The sequence below is a fragment of the Papaver somniferum genome, chromosome 8, assembly GCF_003573695.1.
Source record: "Papaver somniferum cultivar HN1 chromosome 8, ASM357369v1, whole genome shotgun sequence".
Taxonomy (NCBI): domain Eukaryota; kingdom Viridiplantae; phylum Streptophyta; class Magnoliopsida; order Ranunculales; family Papaveraceae; genus Papaver; species Papaver somniferum.
The window spans coordinates 117574290-117599724 of record NC_039365.1 but is presented as its reverse complement, the minus strand read 5'-3'; the positions used below and the strand labels follow the sequence as shown (position 1 = coordinate 117599724).

At 36.9% G+C, this 25435-nt stretch overlaps 1 non-coding gene across 1 annotated transcript; it reads right to left on the bottom strand.

Annotated features, from left to right (window-relative positions):
• Positions 1–7862: 7862 nt before the first annotated feature.
• On the bottom strand, positions 7863–7966 carry LOC113307276. Its single transcript, XR_003339073.1, has one exon. It is a non-coding gene; the product is annotated as a small nucleolar RNA R71 (small nucleolar RNA).
• Positions 7967–25435: the final 17469 nt, after the last annotated feature.

Below are 25435 nucleotides of genomic sequence, written 5' to 3'. Positions count from 1 at the left end.
TTTGAAGATTGGGGTTATGAAATTATGGAACTGAGTTTGATAGTAATAATTGTTGAAGTGAGTTACAGGGAGGTTTTAGTGGTTTGGATTGGTAAGCTTATATAAAAAATGGCTGGGGGCTGAGTTAAGAGGTTTTAGTAATTGGTTGTACTACTTGTGAGGTTGTAGTGATACGAAGTTGCAGGCAGGGAAGGTATAGCTAGGATAATAGTTGTAGGATTATAGTTAGGTGTTTTCCTGTGAAAGCTTGGGAGCCTGCAGTTACTGCAATTGCAGGTAAACTTACTTAGTTTGTAATTAGGTAAATGAAGTTTCTAGTTTATTTAAGACTGAATGAATTGTCGTTGTAATGTTAAATGGGAAGTTGTGAATGTAAGAAATAGAGTTGAAGTGTGTCTGCAATATAAGTATGCCTACTAGTTATCCCAGTCAGAAGGTTCTGACTAAATTGTTTAGCCGACTCAGGTAGTCTAACTGAGTTGGTATGCGACTAGGTGTTGACCTTATTTAACTCGGTAACCAGGAATTGACCTAGCATGGCTCAATATACTTTTACCTTTGACTTAACATTGACCTTTGATTAACGCCGACTGTTAGTTGACCCTTGACCGTCGGTTTAACCGTTAGTGACGGTTAGTTGATTCAGATGGACTGGACCTTAGTTTAACAGGATGGTTAGTTGGGCTTTGGTTTTGACCTAGATTTCCTACTGAACATGAATTGGACCCTTTATGGTCCGAATTAGCCTTTGGTTCCTTCTACAAGGTTTTACATATTCATTAGACCTGTCGAATGGACTGTGGAACCAATATAATTGAATTAGTAACTCTGAGTTATGCTAAAGATAGATAATAAAAGGTGTAAAGTCATAAATGGGCTTAGAACCATTAGATAGACTTGTATGAGCTTTGTATGAGCCTTTTGGCCAAATTCTTAGAGTGCTTATATGATTAACAGTTAGTCTATTAACTTCGATCGATTCAAAGGATGAACCAGTGGATCGTGGATCTCGAGATAGGCGTGGCTTGTCATCAAAAGAGGTGGGAATACATTTGACTCTTTTGTAACCATTGTTGTTTCTTTTACAAAAGTTTATGCTTAACAAACTCATGCATTGTCTAGTGTGCATTCCATGCTTTGTTTAAATTGCTTTACTATACTTTTGTTGATTTTGTTAATCTTTCCATGGTTTGGAAAGGACTTGTAATGTTGTTTTTCATATGAATTGTTATGGGAAATACGAATTTCCACTTGTGGTATATAGGATATGCTCCTTCACATTTATATCTACATGAATTCAGCTTTTATTGCTTAGAGTGGGTCATCATAGTCTTGGTGATATCAATAGATAATGAGTGTGGTTAGCACGAATATTATACATTGTTTGAAGAAGGAGTTTGTCCATATACATGTTTGTTTATTTCAGTGACTTGGTCACTTCTTAATGTTTGGGAAAACATTAATGTTTTCCAAATCTTGCCATGATTACTTCAAAGTCAAATTTTGCCATGATTACTTGAAATTTAAATGTTATTCCTATTGGGCACCCCTTTTAGGGATGATGTGCTCACCCATACCCACTTTCAGTTTCAGAGACAGATCAGAGTTGTGCAGCGGAAGCTTCAAGGGTTGTTTTCGTTAGTTGGTTAACTTCTTTTATGTTTATTATTACATATTGTATCTGTAAACCAAATGATTATTGTATATGTATCATTTGAGAGGACTCCTTGTATATATATGTTTCAGAGCGGGTTAGTTTTTGGGTTAAGTTTTGTATCGCATTTCTTAATTGAATGCTTAAGTACATATTTTAGATTCTTAGTGCCTCTTTATTTAGTTAATCTCTTGGATTAGTCAGCTGCTATCTTAGGGGGCGCTATAGTGTTGGTATCAGTGCTCACTATTAGATCTTATATGGGAAATAATAGGAATAGCCTGTGTCAGCTAGAGAACTAGATTAATTTAGAACTGGGTTGGGTTGTGAGATAAATCTTAATCACTAAAAGCTATCAATAATTAAAATATGTATTTGATTGATTGATTTGTTTGTTTGTTTCATTATTTAATGAAGTAAAAATTGTAGGGTACACCAGTAACTTTAGCTAATAAAGGTTAGGGAATAATCAGACTAAGAAGTATGAACACGTACACAATCCAATACTAGAAAAATAGTGAGATTAACACAATTGATAAATCTTGAAAGTCATATAGAAATTTATTGGCGCACCTTGACTTATACGTAGGGTCAACAATTTATGATCACATAATTGTTAATAATATTATTGGAATTTAATAATATTTGTCAGGGTAGTTAGAATAATAGTTCAACCATCGTTGTTGATAATAAAAATATGATAATAATAGTTATAAATGATAATAATTTTAATAAAGTAGTGTTAGCATCCTCGGTTAGTATCATATTGAACTTAAGTTAACTAAAATCTCATTAAAGATATATATAACGATAAAATAATAATTATGAGCAATAGTTATTGGAATTTGATAGCACTTACTTATGATTAAGTTTTATAAATTAAACTAATTAAAAATTAGAGAAATATGTTTTGCGGATAAACTAGATGATTAACATAATACTTATTAGGCATTAGACTTAAGAAAGCGAGGATATAATATATAAAAAAAATACCAATTTTGTACCGAAATTATCTTTAGTCTAACAAATGATCCAGTAAATATCTAAAATGAAACAGATATACATTAAGTAGTAATAATAGAATTCTGATGCTTAGTGTAGTATTAGAATTAAAAGAAGATAGATTCGTATATTAATAGGATACTTTACATATTAGCAAAATCTAAGGCTATTAGATATAGTATAATTTTATGCAGACTCAAATTTATATCATATTAAATTACTGACGTTAATATTTAACAAGATATAGTATACAGATTTAATATGAATAAATAAAATCTATGGTATCAATCTTTACATGAACGTAGAGTTATATGTAAAAGGTTAAGGCTTAGTGTACCAACTAGACTATCAACTTAAGAATAATGAGAATAATAATACAGTTGATAATAGTATTCGAATAATTAGACTAGTAAGAAATTTATAGTAGCTTATATTTGGAAAATTTATATATGGTATTATAGTAAAGTTAAACTATCAGATATTATAAATTGACATGAAATCGAATTTGGATTACGTATATTGATAAAATAAATAAACAATAATAATAATAACAATAATCAAAAAAATAAGATAAGATAAATTCCGATGATTAAATTGTTTAAAATGCTGTGAATTATGTATATAATTTATGAAGTAAAATTTTAAGTTAAATCAGTTACAATAGAATTTAGAAATTAGTTAGTCATAATAAGTTAGCATTTGATTAATCCAGCACTGGGGAATAGTGAAGGTTGTATTTTTTCTGTTCGTGGGAAGGCATTGTTGGGCTTGGCCAACCTTGACAGGGCAACTGCATTCAGAGATGGCCGATCATAGAAGTTTAGTATAATTCTTTAAGAAACCGGTAGATATAATTTCACTTAAAAAGATTCGTAGGAATCTCCCTTGTAATCAGAGACATGTATTTTATAAAATAGAAATTAGTGTAAAGAGCTTAGAGACTAAAATTTATAGTTTTCCATTATAGAAATTAGTATCAGAAACTTAGACTTCCCTCTTGGGTAGGACTTAAATTAGTATAGTTGAACCTAAATCTACGAATTTTAAATTTTAGGTGTAGAAAGCCATATAGGTTTGTGCTTTTTTTATATTGTTTGCGTTTAGATAGGAGATAAGATTATTCTATAAGGTGGGGATTTTTGAAGACCATAAGGATGGTTTGATTTTCGAGAACGAAAATGTATAAGGTGGGGAGAATATAAAGACCCCCAAACTCGTCAACGCTATTAGACTAGTCAAGAAACGAATTAACCGATAACAACTCGATTAGTTTAACATGAACATTAATTATTAGAAATTAATATAACAACGATCTAAATACGAAACTAGTATCATTAGATAGATGTCAAAAAGTTACGCAGAATGGACTACTCGAACGTTTTAATCAGATACCAGACGAAGAAGTAATCATCAGATTGGTTTGAAGGGCAAAATAGTCTTTTCACAAATAGACCGGCCTGGAGTTCCCTTAGAGAAGGGAGTGGGTGCAATAGTATTATCCTTGATCTTATCTTCACCAGATCGAGAAGATAAAACTCTACTTCTCTTTTCTTCTTCATTCTTCTTCTTCTTCATTCTTCTTCCTTCAACTTCTCTTCTCTTTCCCTCTTACTCTGTTCTTCTTCTCCTGCGAGTTGTGAGAGATCTAATGATGAGTGCTAAAAAGTGCATATTTTTATATATTTTTCTTGGCATTTAACTCATCTCTTGTGCATTAATTCTACATTTTATCCCATATTCTGTGTTTTCGTTGTTTTCAAGAATAAATATTTTTATTAATTAATTTTGCATTTTTAGGTAATAAATAAAGTTTGGATGAATAGCGGAGCGGAAAAGAGCAGAAAAGCGGTGAAAAGCCGGGAAGAATTACGCAAGGAAGCCGCAAAGAATGGAGCGCAAGACCAAAAAGCTAGGAATGGGCTCAAGAAGGAAGAATTGTTCTTAAAGAAGATATGGGCTTGGCATACCCAAGGCCCAAAACCCTTACCCAAACCCATTTTCTATATCCATACCCGCCTCCATTCTCAGCCGTTAGATCGGATCCATCTCATCATCCAATGGTCGCTTCTTCATCGTTCATCAAAATCTGAAGTCCCTGCAAAACACCATAGTACCTAAATTCCAAGCCTTCAGATTAGATCACATTTAGATCCTACGGTCGCTTCTTTGCCTGCTCATCAAATCTCGATACTTCCGCTTAACACTACAACACCTAACCTCGATCTTCGCCGTCAGTTTTGATGTATCTCGTCATCCAACGGTCTCCACTCATCCATTTCAATCGCGCCGTTGGATCATTCCATCATCCTATAATCCTACGGTCCAGCTTCGCGAAACATCAAAATCCTCTACACCTGCTCAACACCCTAGTACCTAATATCTATACCCGCAAAACAAACAGCCCCTTCCTCAAACCCCATCGACTCCATCTTCTCTTCCCCCCCTCTCTGCAACAGAACCACCATCCCCTGCCGTACCACCACCTACTCCACTTCCACAACCACCACTACCTACTCCTCTACCACCACCACACCTCCACCATCATCACCCCTACCTTCCTACAACTATTACCCATCTTTATAGCCCCCTAATTCGTCAATTTCTCCCCTGCCGAAACCCTAGGTGAGTGGTTGACGAATTAGTGAAGCTAGAAAAGCAATTGAAGGCATGGAGAGGAGCAGGAGACCGAGGAGAGGAATGGGTTGAAGAGGGAAGCGTCAAATCGCAGGTTTGGTAAGAAAAATCCCTAACCCTAATTTTTCTGATTTGGGAACTTTTTGGGGGAAATCAATTGTACGTCTAATTGAAGCATGGGTTGGTTGATTGGGTTGTTATCAGTGTGTTAGGTGAGTGAATTTTGGATTTTTGGGTACACCCTAGCTTCACTGATTTTTGGGGATTTTTCTTATATGTAACTATAAATAGAGTTGTGATGTGTGTAAAAGGGGTTATGCCTGGATTAGCCAGAGCACCACCTCAGAGGCCTAGACTAGCCAGTGCCCTCAATTATCCATGTTCTGTGAATTTCTATTATAGTTCTTAATTCAGTTAATTTCCATTTCAAATGTTAATTATGTTTATCATGTTTTTGTAATTGCTCACCATGTGTGTGTTGTTTGAATTACCTTGTATGATGTTTATTGTTGATCACAAGATTAGCATGAGCTAAGTTGCACTGGCTAAGGCTCAGATGAAGCCTAGTGCACTGTTAAATGATGAATTGCTAGGATAGTCGTCTTAATGCTTGTCTTGCTTGAGTAATGGGAAGAAGTCAGTGCTCTGATATGCCTGTGATTGGCTGTGCTGTCAAAAGACAGTCAATACTAGGGGCATATCAGTGAGCAAGCTGATTCTCCTCCCATTCTAATGTATGCTTAAGATCCTAATTTCAACCTAGAATTGCATTGCTTGATTAGGACACAAGGTGGATTCTAAGCCCTTAGATTAACCACAAATCCCTTTTACAGTCACTTATAAATTCAATTCTGTTTTGCTCCCTGCTCAGCTAAATTTCTTAGCTATCTTGCTGTTTATTTCTTGTATTTTGAAGCTTGATGTGCACTGAAATCAGTGCACTGCCTTCCCTGCCCTTGGCTCATAGCCTTGGTTCCTTGCTGTTTTACCATCTCTGTTTCACTGTCACTGCAACCTTGTGACCTTGCATTTAGTTTTGCATCAATTATCAGCATAGTGAAACTTCATAACACCCCAAGTCCCTGTGGAATGACCCTGTTATTGCACACAAGCTACAACTGACCCTGTGCACTTGCAGGTATCACTGTAGGCTGTCTTTTGCTCTTATTTTATACATATCCCAAAGCCTACCAAGTTTTTGGCGCCGCTGCCGGGGACTTGGCTGCCGTGTTTTTGAAGTTTTTCTTGCTGTTCTTTGCATGCTCATACCTGTTGTGTAGTTCTGATAAGCATCTTAGTGTACTCATCTTGCATATTGCATCTGTAGCTGTAACTTAGTACCACCTCTAGTGCATCTGCATCATTTGCATAATCTCTTCTCCTTTGCTTCAACTGCATCATTCTGGGAACTGAACCTCTTCTCTGAGTTGCCAGGTGCTTGTGGTGCTGCTGTTGCAGCCTGTTGCTGCTGAATTGCTCCTGTTGCTGAAGATGTTGCCCCTGCTGTTGTTGCTGTGACCTTGCTGTGAGGCTGAGAACAAACCTCTGGTGCTGATGTGCTGCTGTGAAGCCCAAATAGAGCTGAGCTGCTTCTCCTGCTGCTGCTCCTGATCCTGCTGCGGTGCCTCAGCTGTTGCTGCTGTGCAAAGGCAAGCTGCTGCTACCCCCTGCTGGTCCTGCTGTTGCTATGATCCAAAGCCCAACTGGGCTGATTCCAAGCAGCTGAAAAAGAACAAAGCCCAACTGGGCTTTGCAACTGAAATACCCAACTGGGCCTCAGAAAAGCCAAAGCTTAGGATGATCTAAAGCCCAACTGGGCTTTTGCAACCTAACTGAGCAGCTGGGCTGTGCTTAAGCAAGTAAGCCTAAACCCATTAAGAGAACCCAACCTGTGGGCTTCCATTTTTAATTTGTGGGCTTGTAATAATTTTTGTTTTTCTTTATTTTTTATTTGGGCTTGTAATAATTTTTCTTTTTCTTCTTTTTCTTTCTTTTATGGGTTTGTAATTATTATTGTTGTTTTTATTTTATTTTATGGGTTGCGCTAATTTATGCTAGGCTAAGTGTAATAAAAAAAAAAAAAAATTGCTCCTTATTTCAAAAACCAAAATTTTCCCAAAAATCCAAACCCATTAAAACCAAATATTTTTCCCAAACATCCAAACCCATTAAAACCAAATAGTGGGCTTTGTGTCTTTTCAGTATGGTCCAACCTAATACTCTCCATGAATACATGTATCCCACAATAAAAATTCCATTATCATGTATTGTCTTACCTCAAACCAATAACCCTTTTAAAATAAATGCAAGCATGATACAAATACTTCCTTTATTTCGAGGGTTCGATTCTGAGAACCCCTATACTCATGTAAGAGAGTTTGAACAAATTTGTCGGAATATGCAACCTGATCATATGTCCGAAGACTCTCTGAAATTGCGTTTGTTTACATTTTCTCTAAAGGAAAGGGCCAAAACATGGTTTTACGGTTTGAGACCACAATCAATCACCACTTGGGAACAACTCACTAATCAATTTTTCCAAAGATTTTTTCCACATCATAGGACCATCGCTATTCGTCAAAATATCAATTGTTTTGTCCAGTTGGATGAGGAAACTGTTTTTGACTATTTTGAACGTTTTAATGATTTGTTGAGCGAATGTCCACACCATGGATTTGAGAAGTGGAGACTTGTCGCTATCCTCTATGAGGGACTAGACTTTAAATCTCGAGCCATGGTTGAGTGTATGTGTAATGGTGAATTTCTTGATAAAACTGTGGATGATGCATGGAAATTTTTAGCTGAGATTGCAGAGAAAACCCGTCAATGGGAATCCATTAGGGAAACTGAGACACTATCACATGATATAGGTGGTAATGAATTGAACTTTGGAAATAGCATGTCTAGTCCTTCTCATGTGTATGATATTGAATATGAACCTAATCTAGAGGAACATGAGTTGACTAATGACACCACAACTGCTAATAGGGACAAGTATGCATATTACTATGATGATGATGATGATGATGATGTTATGTTAGAAGAACATGTCTATGTTGAAAATGTTGTGGAGCCTTTGGTTTCAAATACATTAGGCTTTTCTGCCCCGAACTTCATGAATGATATTTCTTCTAATATTCCATATGCATGTGATGTTGATACTGATTTAGATATTGTACAATTATCCTGTGAAGAGCATGACTTAGGTAAATCTTCTGTTGACACTAATGATCCTATGCATGAAAACATAGTTGATGTGTCTGATTCCATACTTAAGCCACAATATATTGCTTCTGTTGATGATAATTTGAATATATCGGATAACCATGATTCTGAATTAGGACTTGTGCAAATTTTTTGTGATGATGAGCATGCTACACATCTTGAGTGTGACTTAGATAATGCTGATGTGACTGATAATATTGATACTCTTGATCTCATGCATGTGAGACGCTTAGATGTCACTTTCTTGCCTAAGTCACAATCTGATACCCTTGCATCCTACCTAGATTTAGTTTGTCACAATATTGTCAAACCAATTTTCATGAGAATACCTAATCTAGGCCTGGAACCGTGTGCCTCTCAAGTCCTCTTGGACTATTTTGCATCTAAATACAATACTTTCGAGGAGCCACAGTTAGGATATGCATGTTTGTCCGTCCCTAGCAAAGTTCACTTTGAGTTAGACCTTGTGCATGATGAAACCCCAAAACTGCGAGATTTTGTATCCAAAATTTTATCTGTTGAAAAATCCAGGTTTGGGGGTAGCTCATTTTGTTTCACAGCTTCACTTGCATGCCTATCATATTATTATTGTGTGAAGCTGTTGAAACCTCTACACTTTGTCTTTTGGGTTGATCCTCAACTCTTTAGATTGTTAGTGTATGGTGAATTTTTGTATATAATCCAGTAGATAAAATTTCTTAAAAACCTTTTTGTTCCTTTTGTATATATTTTGCTAATCCAATATGATCTCGGCTGACATATGTTGGATTTTTGCCTTGAATAATGGAGTTCAAAACTTGCTTTCGCCAATATCCGGTAATCTCTTTCTTTTTTCTACACTTAGCATCGTTCTCATGGTATGTGTTATAATCATGTTTATCTTTTGAAACATTGAGGACAATGTTTAGTTTAGGTTTGGGGGTGAAAAGTAGATACTTTGATAACATGCTATAATCGAAAAATAGAACTCTTCCTTTTTGAAAAAATTAAAAATTCCAAAAAAATTAAAAAATAAAAATTAAAAAATAAAAAATAAAAAAACATAAAAATGGAGCTCATTTACCTTGAAATGTTGACTCTTGTGCAAATATGTAATTTTTAGGAGTCTTAGTCTAGATATTTAGGCACCCTGATTCTAGCACAATTCACATAGTGATAAGAAATTTGCACGCGCACGATCTACCAATACATGTATAGCCTCGATCTTCAAGGTGTTTGATAGGAAGTCACGATTGCCAATCACTTTAGAATACTGAACGAAACTTGACTAGCTTGTTCTTTGGTTGGTTGGGATAGAAGGTGGAGGTTACATTAAGAAAGACAACCATCGAATTTAACTGGGTGCATCAAAAAGGGCTACCTCTTGCAAAGTGTCATGTAATCTTTTGTTTCCTTTTGTATATGTATCAAAAGCGTTTCTTTATCAAAAAAAAAAAAAAAAATGTATATTCAGAAAAAAAGAAAATATCAGAAAAATACAAAAAAATCAAGTGTTTATCAATTCCATTCTCTCTTGTTCCAAAAATAAAAGAGAGTAGTCAATGTAAATAAGAGTCATGTAAAGAGTCATCTTTTGTGTTTTATTGTAATAAGCAAGGAAGGGTGTATGCCATTGATGTACAACGCGAGTAATTGTGAAATACCTCCAACTCATTCACAATTCTCGTAAAGTCCAGACAGCTAGCTAGATTTCGACCTTGGTTCTTAGCCTGAGAAACTATCTCTTGGTGATTAGTAGTCATAACTTCAGATCTTTCTTTACACATGTGTAGATACACTTTACACTCTTATCACATGTATTTTTTTTGTTATCAGTGCTAGGATTGTGCCTTTGATAGCTAGATTGACATCTCCATTTTGCTGTGAGCTTAAACTGTCTTGCACATGTCACATTTGATGTAATATGAGCTTATATTTGACCTAGAACTTTGTAGGTACGTTCTAAGCAAACCTTCACGAGACTTAACTCGTCCACTAGGGACACTTAGTGGTTTAAAAGTCTTAGTGCATACGCTAAATGCATTCGAGAAACCAGCGACATTGGTATAGGTAGGATTTCCTTAGTTTTGTTTTACTTGAGGACAAGTAAAATTCAGGTTTGGGGGTATTTGATGAGTGCTAAAAAGTGCATATTTTTATATATTTTTCTTGGCATTTAACTCATCTCTTGTGCATTAATTCTACATTTTATCCCATATTCTGTGTTTTCGTTGTTTTCAAGAATAAATATTTTTATTAATTAATTTTGCATTTTAGGTAATAAATAAAGTTTGGATGAATAGCGGAGCGGAAAAGAGCAGAAAAGCGGTGAAAAGCCGGGAAGAATTACGCAAGGAAGCCGCAAAGAATGGAGCGCAAGACCAAAAAGCTAGGAATGGGCTCAAGAAGGAAGAATTGTTCTTAAAGAAGATATGGGCTTGGCATACCCAAGGCCCAAAACCCTTACCCAAACCCATTTCTATATCCATACCCGCCTCCATTCTCAGCCGTTAGATCGGATCCATCTCATCATCCAATGGTGCTTCTCATCGTTCATCAAAATCTGAAGTCCCTGCAAAACACCATAGTACCTAAATTCCAAGCCTTCAGATTAGATCACATTTAGATCCTACGGTCGCTTCTTTGCCTGCTCATCAAATCTCGATACTTCCGCTTAACACTACAACACCTAACCTCGATCTTCGCCGTCAGTTTTGATGTATCTCGTCATCCAACGGTCTCCACTCATCCATTTCAATCGCGCCGTTGGATCATTCCATCATCCTATAATCCTACGGTCCAGCTTCGCGAAACATCAAAATCCTCTACACCTGCTCAACACCCTAGTACCTAATATCTATACCGCAAAACAAACAGCCCCTTCCTCAAACCCCATCGACTCCATCTTCTCTTCCCCCCCCCTCTCTGCAACAGAACCACCATCCCCTGCTGATTTAAAGATTTTTCGGTGGTTGTAGTAATAAAGGTTCGAACTCTAAGATTTGTGAAGGTGAAGGATTTTTAGATTTATAAAAATTATATACAAATATAGACAAATTGGTAGAGAGGTACTGGGACTAAAGATTCGGCCATTTTTCATTTTCAAGTGGTTCAGAAATTAATTCTAGGCAATTATAATTTAAAACAAAATGAAGATTAACTCTATTCTTTGCCAAAGTAGATTTTATAAAATATTACTTGTATTTCTTAAGCATGGCATATCAAAAATCCCTAGGACTAAGCATAAACCATCAAATGAAATCACAAATAATTAATTAAAATCTTAATTCAATTAAAATTGGTGCAAAAAGTAAATATAGAATTAAATAAAATTACCCCAAGTATGAAGTTTGGCCTCCTCCGTCGTCCCAGTGTTGGGGTTTATCTCATCATAGTAAAAATGCTCTCAAAATATTTCATTGATGCTCAAAAGTGTTTTACAATGAAGAGAAATACAAGAAATTGATGAAAAACAGAACTCTGCGACCCACAGAAGGCGTCCAGAATCAACGACAGAGCTGAGTTGCTGTTGTCGTTGAAGAACTACGACCCACAGGACAGTCGATGTTGCTGTTGATAAACGACTGCTTCTGCGAGTCCGTTCTTCGTGTTCTTCAGGCGTGTTAATGGCAGCAGCAGCAGCAGGTAACTTCTCTGCAACTCCTACGCCTCTCTGCTCGCCTCCAAACCTCCCCAAACTCTCGACAGCCTCTCTGTAGCACATTAGGAACATATTTATACGTAATTGAACCATTGAATCTCCTCCATTAATCCAAAAAATCTTCCCATTACTCGGCAGTGAATGAAAATATTCCCGATATTTTTTCTTTAATTCTCTGATTTGTTACGGATTGTTCCATGTTTTATCTCTTCTCACGCGTCATCCTTGAGCTGTAGGGATTGTTTCCAGCCAATAAAATCAACCCATGCACGTCTCTTCCATCCAAGAATTCCAAGAATAGAATATTTTTCTTATTTTAGAATATCTTCCCTGATTTGATTACCACCGGTTATCTAACCAATTTTGACCGAATCCAACACCCATACCAGCTCTATCTAGGCCCTAGGAACAAACCCATTTAATTTGGGCCATTGAATCTCCTTTAATCCCGTCCAAACTTCCAACCCTAAATCTGCCAGTTGATAACAATTTTTTCCCGCCAATTTTGTTTTTTTGAATTTGGGAAGAAGATGTCCTCCCCCTAACCAGAACTTGGGTGCGAATAGCAGCTGCCTTGGGGTGACCTGGGGGTGCCCCTTAGTAATTAGGTTACCCCTTATCCAAAAGCGAGAGTCCGAATAACACTTGTCCTCCGGGTGACAAAATCAACTTTTCGAGCAGAATTTTCCAAAAATGTTTATTTCCAAAAAATACCTACAAATACATAAAATAACAAAATTAGTACAAAATCGAGTGCCAACAATATATAGTATTGAGATCAAATTAGACACAAAAATGTGTCTATCAAATACCCCCAAACTTATTATTTGCTAGTCCTCGAGCAAAATTTATTCTTGAAAAGTGACCGAGTTAATCTCGGGTGGGTTTATCAGAGGTGTACCCACAAAAACCAATACTCCAGACCCCAGCTATCTACGCAGAACCTTGGAAAGCACTAAAGAACCTCCTTGGTTGGCATACAATTATTGACTTTAAGAGGAAGAACCCTGATGCGAAATTCCAATTGTTGTACACGAGTTTGCACTCAAGCATACTAAAATTCATATAAGTGACAGAGCTCTACTAAGATAGTTTCACGATGGACATCATACTCGGAGTCAGACTAATCACATGAAAAGATTAAGAAGATGGAAAAAGAAAAATGTAGATGGTTGAAAAGTGAACGGTGTTTCCCATATCTGTCTGAAGGCCTCTGCCAAGGTGAACCTAACCTAAATGACTGAGATACCGGTCTGACTAATATTAACACACTGGCATATACAAGGGAACCAGTGGTCAATAACTTAAATCTAGATCAACAAACTGGCAAATACAAGGGAACCAGCAGTTGACTACACATAACAATAACCATTTTTTTTTTTTTTTTTTTAACTTAACGGCATGAATAGATCTTTTGGATCCAAGTGCATGCTTCTTGTCAGCAGATTACACGATAGTTCCCACGGGTCCTGCATTCCACGCTTGCTTAGGCGACGGAAACAGGGAGAACACACGCATATTGCTATCCAAGTGTTAATACTTATTCCGATTGGTCTAACTGGTCCGGTCTTTTTTTTTTTTTTTTTTTTTTTTTTTGAAAAAGGTAACTCAGTCACTCTATTTCACCCTAGCAAAGGTAACAACTTGAATCGTGTGCCCCACCAAATCACTTGAAACAAAAGAAAACTAAAAATAGAAAGTGAAAAGGACTCGACAAGATATGGCGAAACTATCATGTTATTTCTAACACCTGAGCTCTGTGCTTTTATGAGATAGACTCTATAGATGTTTCCATCTAGTCAGATTGGTTCCTCAACTCCAAAACAAAAATGTTTCCATCCACTTAGATTGGTTAGTGCTATCCTTAATACGCATAAATTTCTAGGCTCTGGAGTTTATTTATTGCAACTAAAAAGTTTCTCCCATACCCCCAAACTTAAATCTAACATTGTCCTCAATGTTCTAAAGATGAAACTAAAAGCATGAACAAGGAGAAATTGTTACCACTTGAAGCAAAAGAGATAAGGAAGGATATTACCATGTCGCAAGAATATTGGGTTACCTCCCAAGAAGTGCTAAGTTTAAAGTCTTCAGCCAGACGTAGGAAAGGTTTAGTCAACTCGAACCGTATAAAAGTAGCCGGAATAACTGTGGGTCTTTAAAACCAAAAAGAGCTGACAAAGGAAACTGCAGTGAACCAACGAAATGAACAACACTAGCATGCCCTTACCTAGTTTCCTGATAACTATCGCTAATTGTGGTTCAGGTTCAGGCTCTATGAAAGGGTCTAAATAGAATATTTTCATTGGCTGCGTTTCTTCATAGGTTGGATCCAAATTATTAGGTCCTAGAGTCTGGAAAAACTCAAATAAGAACTTGGAATCACAAAGTAATAACCTAAATAATTGCGGATCCCCTAAGTCAATCAGATACTTACAAAATTGACCACAGTGAGAATAGTGGTCATTCTTAAGCAAATGTATCGATTCTAATTTCCTAAGGCATTCAGGTTTAGTCTCACAACTTAATATTCGACACATTTGGAATATAAACGTTCCCACAGTTGGAAGAAAACTATTTGGTGGGAAAACAAAATCAATCTTGGTATTATTGCCTGGGTTAACCACATCAACCAGAGGATGGGTTTCTAACATTTGAGACTCTTGTTGGATATCATTAGGTTCTGGAAAACGATTATGAAGATAATCTTGTAAGATGGTTGAGGCATTGATGTCAAGTCCCAAGTGAGGGACCTTACTAAGATTAAAGCATGGAGAATGATACTCACCCCCAAACTTAGAGTTTTCGGCGTCTCTAGATAGACTGGTCATAACCTCCCTAATTTCTAGGTCGGCAATTGATTTTTCTAAGTCAGGTTCATCCTCGCTAATCTCTACGAGTTCATCTAAGACTATTGTTTCTAAATCGTTTGACTCGATCTCAAGATAAACTGGTTCCTCTAAACCATCATCGGTTTCGTAAACAGGACATACTACATCGTCTGAAACGGGGGTATCTCTAGTCAAATCCTCGTCCTTTTGAATAGGTGAATAATTTTAAAATTATTAGGATCTGAACCAGAAATAATATAATCATTATAAGGCTCAACTGGGGTAACAAATTCCTGATCACTATTCCCACATATTTCAGATTCTTCATCATCATGATCAATTTTTGAAATTCAAGAATTCTCAATCTTTGTTCCAAACTACATGGTCTATGTTTATAATATTTCTCATAGATCGTTAGAGGTGATTCCTCAATAAAAGTTGGAGTATCCATATATCGCTGCCCACGCATATATTCACCAAGAGTCATTTCCGAAGACGTCTCTTGATAACGAGAATTTCTAGACATATATTCTCGCAACGTCATCGCAGGTGGCGTCTCCTCAAAAGGATTCATCACCGAAGAAATATAAACTACAGAGGGATTCTATACAATCACAAACAAGGCCGACTCGACTCCACCAAAGCAAACCTAAATTTCTAGCAAACAAAAAGCATGATGGCTCCACTTAGATTGTTTCTAGACCAGCTTCTATCTTTCGAAAGGGAATTCGTTGCAATTTGAGCAAACCCCTCTGGAATCAATCCGAGTCAAAGTAAGTTGAATTGAGGCGAGGGAAGCTCAGTGGAGCTTTGATACCCAAGGCCTCACCGCTATCACAAGGCGGCGCAGTCACGCATTCAACCCACAGAAACCATCATGAACTTTGGAGTGTGCTTAAAGAGCAACCAATATTTTTCGAACGAGTTTCCTATTAAGCTCGTTACCCTATCGGTCTCGTTCTATTCCAAATTTTAAGCTTGGGTTCGCGTTAGGTTTCGTTTTCCTAAGGCGGGCAAGAAGGGAACGGTGATGAAATCCGAACCCTTATCTTGTTTAGGCCAGGCCTTGCCCTTTACTAGGAAAATAAAGACAGTCCGGTTCGTCCTCAAACAATTATCACCTTAAGGCAGACAGTAACCCGCTTGCAGGAGATTCGCGGGTGTTTCGATTGGACTTACCTCCCGTACCAGACGGGCGATGAACCGTTGTCGTCGACTCGGGCCACGACTCCTATGCCGTGTGCGAACCCGAGGGGCCGAGACGATATAGTAATCGTCGTCCTTCCCTGCACACAGTTTATATAATATTTTTTTTTTATAATTTATAACCCTTCCGTAGGGTTTTAAAAAAATAAAGTCCAATTGTTTAAAGTCCAAAGTCCAAAATAATAAATAAATAAAAATTACAGTTTTCCTCACACACTCTAAAAAAAATTAAAAATTAAATCCTAAAATTGTCCTTTTTTTTCTTGTCTTTTCGCTTTTCTCTTTAAGCTTTTTCCTCTCCAAGTCCTTAGTGCTCCACTTCGAACCTGTAAATCAAAGACAAAAAGACAAAGTAAAAAAAAAAAAAAAAAAAAAAAAAAAAAAAAAAAAAAAAAATAAACCTAAAAATTCTACCTAAGCACAAATCCGCGTCGGCGGCGCCATTTTGAATTAAAGATTTTTCGGTGGTTGTAGTAATAAAGGTTCGAACTCTAAGATTTGTGAAGGTGAAGGATTTTTAGATTTATAAAAATTATATACAAATATAGACAAATTGGTAGAGAGGTACTGGGACTAAAGATTCGGCCATTTTTCATTTTCAAGTGGTTCAGAAATTAATTCTAGGCAATTATAATTTAAAACAAAATGAAGATTAACTCTATTCTTTGCCAAAGTAGATTTTATAAAATATTACTTGTATTTCTTAAGCATGGCATATCAAAAATCCCTAGGACTAAGCATAAACCATCAAATGAAATCACAAATAATTAATTAAAATCTTAATTCAATTAAAATGGTGCAAAAAGTAAATATAGAATTAAATAAAATTACCCCAAGTATGAAGTTTGGCCTCCTCCGTCGTCCCAGTGTTGGGGTTTATCTCATCATAGTAAAAATGCTCTCAAAATATTTCATTGATGCTCAAAAGTGTTTTACAATGAAGAGAAATACAAGAAATTGATGAAAAACAGAACTCTGCGACCCACAGAAGGCGTCCAGAATCAACGACAGAGCTGAGTTGCTGTTGTCGTTGAAGAACTACGACCCACAGGGGACAGTCGATGTTGCTGTTGATAAACGACTGCTTCTGCCAGTCCGTTCTTCGTGTTCTTCAGGCGTGTTAATGGCAGCAGCAGCAGCAGGTAACTTCTCTGCAACTCCTCCTACGCCTCTCTGCTCGCCTCCAAACCTCCCCAAACTCTCGACCGCCTCTCTGTAGCACATTAGGAACATATTTATACGTAATTGAACCATTGAATCTCCTCCATTAATCCAAAAAATCTTCCCATTACTCGGCAGTGAATGAAAAATATTCCCGATATTTTTTTCTTTAATTCTCTGATTTGTTACGGATTGTTCCATGTTTTATCTCTTCTCACGCGTCATCCTTGAGCTGTAGGGATTGTTTCCAGCCAATAAAATCAACCCATGCACGTCTCTTCCATCCAAGAATTCCAAGAATAGAATATTTTTCTTATTTTAGAATATCTTCCCTGATTTGATTACCACCGGTTATCTAACCAATTTTGACCGAATCCAACACCCATACCAGCTCTATCTAGGCCCAGGAACAAACCCATTTAATTTGGGCCATTGAATCTCCTTTAATCCCGTCCAAACTTCCAACCCTAAATCTGCCAGTTGATAACAATTTTTTCCCGCCAATTTTGTTTTTTTGAATTTGGGAAGAAGATGTCCTCCCCCTAACCAGAACTTGTGTGCGAATAGCAGTTGCCTTGGGGGTGACCCTTAGTAATTAGGTTACCCCTTATCCAAAAGCGAGAGTCCGAATAACACTTGTCCTCCGGGTGACAAAATCAACTTTTCGAGCAGAATTTTCCAAAAATGTTTATTTCCAAAAAATACCTACAAATACATAAAAATAACAAAATTATTACAAAATCGAGTGCCAACAATATATAGTATTGAGATCAAATTAGACACAAAAATGTGTCTATCACCTGCCGTACCACCACCTACTCCACTTCCACAACCACCACTACCTACTCATCTACCACCACCACACCTCCACCATCATCACCCCTACCTTCCTACAGCTATTACCCATCTTTATAGCCCCCTAATTCGTCAATTTCTCCCCTGCCGAAACCCTAGGTGAGTGGTTGACGAATTAGTGAAGCTAGAAAAGCAATTGAAGGCATGGAGAGGAGCAGGAGACCGAGGAGAGGAATGGGTTGAAGAGGGAAGCGTCAAATCGCAGGTTTGGTAAGAAAAATCCCTAACCCTAATTTTTCTGATTTGGGAACTTTTGGGGGGAAATCAATTGTACGTCTAATTGAAGCATGGGTTGGTTGATTGGGTTGTTATCAGTGTGTTAGGTGAGTGAATTTTGGATTTTTGGGTACACCCTAGCTTCACTGATTTTTGGGGATTTTTCTTATATGTAACTATAAATAGAGTTGTGATGTGTGTGAAAGGGGTTATGCCTGGATTAGCCAGAGCACCACCTCAGAGGCCTGGACTAGCCAGTGCCCTCAATTATCCATGTTATGTGAATTTCTATTATAGTTCTTAATTCAGTTAATTTCCATTTCAAATCTTAATTATGTTTATCATGTTTTTGTAATTTCTCACCATGTGTGTGTTGTTTGAATTACCTTGTATGATGTTTATTGTTGATCACAAGATTAGCATGAGCTAAGTTGCACTGGCTAAGGCTCAGATGAAGCCTAGTGCACTGTTAAATGATGAATTGCTAGGATAGTCGTCTTAATGCTTGTCTTGCTTGAGTAATGGGAAGAAGTCAGTGCTCTGATATGCCTGTGATTGGCTGTGCTGTCAAAAGACAGTCAATACTAGGGGCATATCAGTGAGCAAGCTGATTCTCCTCCCATTCTAATGTATGCTTAAGATCCTAATTTCAACCTAGAATTGCATTGCTTGATTAGGACACAAGGTGGATTCTAAGCCCTTAGCTTAACCACAAATCCCTTTTACAGTCACTTATAAATTCAATTCTGTTTTGCTCCCTGCTCAGCTAAATTTCTTAGCTATCTTGCTGTTTATTTCTTGTATTTTGAAGCTTGATGTGCACTGAAATCAGTGCACTGCCTTCCCTGCCCTTGGCTCATAGCCTTGGTTCCTTGCTGTTTTACCATCTCTGTTTCACTGTCACTGCAACCTTGTGACCTTGCATTTAGTTTTGCATCAATTATCAGCATAGTGAAACTTCATAACACCCCAAGTCCCTGTGGAATGACCCTGTTCTTGCACACAAGCTACAACTGACCCTGTGCACTTGCAGGTATCACTGTAGGTTGTCTTTTGCTCTTATTTTATACATATCCCAAAGCCTACCATCTAACGGAGGTGTGGTAATCGGCAGGAGGCGGAGAAGATCATGGAGTGGTTTGTAGTGATGATGTTATCTGTTACTAACTCAAATTCGAATGAGATAACGAATTAAGCGTTAGGATTTCTGTGAAATCAATTGGAGTTTGATTAGGTGATGATTAAGAGAGAAATTAAGGGTTCTGTTTGGGTGAGAGATGCAATCGATGAGAGATCAGTTGACATAGAGGATGTTGATAAAGAAATGGAAGTGGTGATGATTGTTTTATCAAAGAATTAGGGTTTTTCAGAAGATTGTGTAGAAGTTCGATTAGAAGATGAATTTGATGTTTTAAAAAGGGGATTTGAGATGGGTTTTGACAGATAGAATGAATTGGGGTTTATGATGAAGAATAATTGGATATTGAAGAGTTAGAGTTTTCATGGAGCCAGTGATGGTGTTGAAGATTGTGGGTATAGATTAGGTGAGCTGAGCAGTTCTGAGTGGTCTTGAGATGATCTGCTGAATTGAGTTAGAAGCAAGGAAGATGGATTTGAGTTCAATTGCTTGAAGAAAACTTCTTTGAGGTAATGGTTTCTGAGTTGATCTAGTAAAGTTATTTACTTCTTTTGATCCAGTATGTGTAGTTGATAATTGGTTTAGGATTAGAGATAAACAACATAAGCATAGAATGTAATTGTGTATGGATTTGGAGTTGTATAATTGGAACTGTACATAAGTGGTTATGCAGGTGCACTACAAAAAAACCTAGCAAAGGCCACTAAAATCTTGCAACCGTTCCAAAAAATTAGTTGCCACAAGATTCCGAAACTAGTCAAAGGCAACTAATAGTTCCTGTATACTTCAGCTACAATTTGACCGCAACTATTATTTTTATTAGTTTCTGAATTCTTTAGTAACAAGTATATGCCAACTACATGAAATATACTAGTAGCCTGATGCTTTAGGAACTAGGCGAAGGCAACTATTAGTTCCTATATGGTTTGACAACACGTCAATCGCAACTATTGGTTTCGTTAGTTTCCAAACTCTTCAGCAACAAAGATATGCCAAATACATATAATGCATTAGTTTCCAAACTCTTCGGAAACTAAGCTTCCACAAGTAACAGATTGCATAGTTTCTTAAGACTTCGGAAACTAAATCCAGGAACTGTGATTGCGAAAGGTTTGAGCACCCAAATACACCAACTAGATTATGTTAATTGTTAAAACACCTGTTGACATTTAAATTAAAAGTTTGAGGCCCTTTGCAGTTATGTTTCTCGTTCATTAGTAAATAACTTGCTTAAAAATAAATAAAATAGTTTGATGTTTTTCTGCTCTTGTTTCCAGAAGTCACCTACAGTATTACTCGTTGGAACCAAATTTAGATTACAGAAAATACAAGGGAAAGGGTAAGAATATCCTCAGAAATTTCATTGAGTTTCCATTAATTAAATAATAATTTTCTAAATTATAATACTTGTTCTTGATTCGCTATCACACTCATTCTTGATCAGTCTTTTTGAAAACATTAAATTGTGATTTAAGTTAAGGAATTTGAACTACTACTCTTCCCTTTCGAGAATCCTTAACTGTTAAGATGGCGTCACTGTTTTGTATGGGATTTACAAAAGTTTTCACAATTAAATGTGTAACTTAAATCCTTACAACACTCCGGTTAAATTATTGTTCAGAAATGGAATTAGTGATTAACTTAAATCTCTTGATTAATAAAATGACAGATTCTATCCGGTGATGATGAGCCCTACATTTATCATACAAGGTGGTCAAGTCAGTCCATATTGGAAGCATTGTGTTGACGTTAAGTGATTGTCATGATGATTCTTTGATAGTGGTGGCTGCTGATGCATGAGGGTGATTGATGGATGGTATCAACAAAGAAAAATTGAAGAAATGTGACGAGTGAAAAAGCAGGGGTAGAGAATGGAAGGCCTAACAACGGTTCAGAGTGAGCTTTCCAATTACAAGGTTAAAACTACAACATTCGACAAAGTATAGACTTGTATCCACCAGATCCGGAAAGATCGAGAATACAGGTTAAAGAAAGTGTTTGCACAGGAGGTATGAATGCCTAGAACCACAGGTATCCTACAAATAATAGACATGAACTCGAAACAGATCCAAACAAATCTTGATAAAAGAAATGAACATCTACCCTTATCAAAAAAACAAACAGAAACAAAAAAGAAAGAAAGGGGCCAAATTAGCTGGCTGTAAACGAGCAACAGAAGAAATTTACAGTGGAACAGGAGTAGGCAGGTCAGAAGAGCTAACCAAAGTAAATGAGTTGATCTAAGTTAACTGAAAACAATTCTTCGAATTCAGATGCTTATAGCCAGAATACAAGCTCGGAACTGCGTTACACACATAAATGAGGAAGGACACCCAAGTTTTCAATATTTTCCTACCATTTGTGAACTGGGAACTATAGACAGTGCAATAACAATTGAGGTTTCTACAAGGTCAAGGCGAGTGGCACAGAGATTTAACTGGTGCATTTAACTGGTGCTACTTGTTTCCCATGCAAAATCTACCTATAAGACTAATACTAAGACCAGATTACAGAAAGAAAGACGAACACCAATCACACAACCAAGGAAAAATAGAGAAACAATAAATGAAGGTACTAACAAAACACCATCAAAAGATACTTAAAAAACGAGGCAGAGTAGGTAATAGTCAGAGGGATATGACATAAATTAACAAATCATGGTTTTAATTCTACATAAGTATTCTCTCTTAATCATAGAAAGAGTCGACACAAAAAAGAAAAGAAATAAACCCTAAACCAAAAAAATTAAAAACCAGAGATTTTTATGAAATAAAGATTACAATAATTGTTTTTTGGTCTTCTTGAAATACTCTTAAAGTTTACAAAGGATTAAAAATAGGAATAATGAAAGAGAAGTTTATTAAGATTAAAAATATCAACTGTTATGTCTTCTCGAATGCCAAGTACCCGATGTCAAAGTAGTTTCATAGCTTAACTTTAGCAGGGGGAAAAGTTCTACCTCTAACAAATGTGATAGCCATGCAACACCCCCACCCTAGTAAGAGAAACAAAGAAAACCGTCCATTTTGTAAGCCATTGGCAGTTGATAACCGGAAAAGTCCTACAAAATATGGATTATTCAGTAACTAACTCATAGATTAGACTTAAATTCAATATAATCTAAGCATCACACAGGGAAAAACTTTTATTAGATCGATAAATAATACTCACCACTATTAAAATTCCATATGATCGCGGTTGTTATTATCATCAAATTCATACTCATCCTCATCATCAGAGGTGTAAACGGCATCCGTGTCATTTTCCTCTTCATCTTCTTGGCTTCGACAAGCTACTGCTGCTGCAGCACGACTGATAGTTTCTGGGGGAACATCGTTTTATCCCAAACAAAATTGTCACTGCGATCCTGATGTATCTCTCCTCTAAGATCTTTTATCCATATCTTGAATGCCATTCTTGATATGCTTCACTAGAAGTCGAGGTTTCTTTTTCAGTCTCCCCATCCGAATCTATTTCTGGAATATTGACAGACCGACGAGGTTGCGTTTTTATAACCATTTCCTTTTGTTTATTATATACATCATTGATGTAGAAAACCTGTTGTGCTTGAGATGCTAAAATAAACGGTTCATTCACATAATATCTTCTATTCATATGGACACTAGTAAATCCAAACTCATATGTTCCTGCAATCGGTCGCCAATCGCATTTGAAAAGAAGAACTCGGAGTTGACCCACATACTGTGCCTCGATAATATTATTCACAACTCCATAAAATTCATTTTCATCTTCAGCTACACCTTCGTCTTCCCGAGGGACACACAGTCCACTATTCTGTGACTTCCGTCGACTCTCCCACTCTCTTGTATGAAATCTAAACCCGTTGATAATATAGCCATTGTAACTCAAACATTCTTTAGCAGGACCTTGACTCAACGAATATAGTTCATCACTCACCTGACCATCTTTATGCAATTGGTATATCTATTCATACATACATAGAGATGTTTTTAAATGACGAAACAAACCAAAGTCAAAATCATTAAAATCGCAAAAGAAATTGTGTTACAATGATATATCGATACTTACTTTAGTTTCAAACCAATCAGGAAATTCTTTGATGTGTCTTCTATTAATCTCGACATATCTTAGGCCACGGCTTCGCAGCTCTTTTTTGTGCTCTCTGCAGGTGCAGTGCTTAACATAGTTAACCACAACAATGCTAAAATATTACGAGATCATGAACAAGTTAATGGCTATCAGAACACCGATAAATCACACACGTACTCCTCATATGGCTTCACTTCTTTGGTATTAAGCAAAGCATAAAGTTGGATTTGTTTCATCTCTGACTGCGTAAGCTGTCCCCAAGTTTCAGCTCCAAGGGGCCTACCGGATTGTTTGAAAACTATAAATCGATCAGCAGGTTGTGGCGCCTCATCATCCTCGTTCCTTTCAAGTTTATTAAATTTTGTAATAACGCTATTCAAGTAACGCGTACAAAAAGTGATACATTCATCTATGAGGTATGCTTCAGCCATCGATCCTTGGGCAAGCTTTATTCCGCACGTAAGACTTCAACTTACGCAGATACCTAGAGTATTACAATAATATTTCAAATTAAGATGCAAAAATAGTGATTATATAATAAGATTTTACAAAAAGAAATATTCACCCAAGTCATCAATCTAGTTAGACAAGTATTGTACATAAAATAAATGAATACCCTTACCTCTCGACCGGATACATCCACCGATACTGAACTGGACCTGCATCCTTTACTTGTTGTGGTAGATGAATGGGCAAATGCATCATCACAACAAAAAAAGATGGAGGATAATATCTTTCCAACTTGCACAGAGTAATTGCAATTCTGTCTTGTAGTTTATCCAGGTCTATCTTGAGAACCCGTGTACACAACACTTTAAAAAACATACATAACTCACTCAGTGCTTCCAATATATCCCAATCCAAGTGTCCCCGTAATGCAATCGGCAAAAATATTCCATTAGTACATGATAGTCATGACTTTTCAGACCCATTATCTTTCGATCCTTAACGTTCACACACCGAGATATGTTTGATGAGTATCCATCGGGAACCTTAATATCCTTCAAAATTCTACAAAAAGATTCCTTTTATTTCGGCGACATGACAAAAGAAACTGTTGGCACCACTATTTTGTCTCCCTCTTGTCTCAAATGTAACTCCGGCCGTAATCCCCAGTACATCAGATCCAACCGGGCTTTAAGATTGTCTTTCGTTTTCCCTTCTACATTCATCACTGTGCCCAATACAGTTTCACAAATATTCTTCTCAACGTGCATCACGTCGACATTATGAAAACATATAATTGAGCTTAAGTACGGTAACTCATGAAATATGCTCTTTTTTTCCAGTTGTGTCCAAAAGTAACCGGTGTTGTTTCTGTCAGACCAGTCTGTTTGGCGTTTTTACCAAACTGAACTTATCGAAAATGAGCCAGTTGTAGAGCAATTTCATCCCCATTCATCAGATGTGGTGGTTCTCGAAGTTCTTTCTCTCCATTAAAGGCTGACTTCTGGTGGCGCCAATGATGACCAGCAGGCAAGTATCGGCGATGATGCATGTAACAAATACTTTCCCCCATTGCTCAGTCGTTCTGAACATCGGTCGGGCCCACAACACGGACAAGCGAATTCCCCTTTGTGCTCCACCCGGAAAGCATAGCTAGTGCAGGAAAATCACTGATGGTGCCAAGTAATGCTGCACGACATTTAAAATTCTCTTCCTTTGAAATATCGTAAGTTTCAACACCTTCATCTCACAATTCCTTCAATTCCTCTATGAGTGGTTGCAAATACACATCGATGTCGTTTCCTGGGGATTTGGGTCCAGGAATTATCATAGACAAGATAAAATTTTCCTCTTTC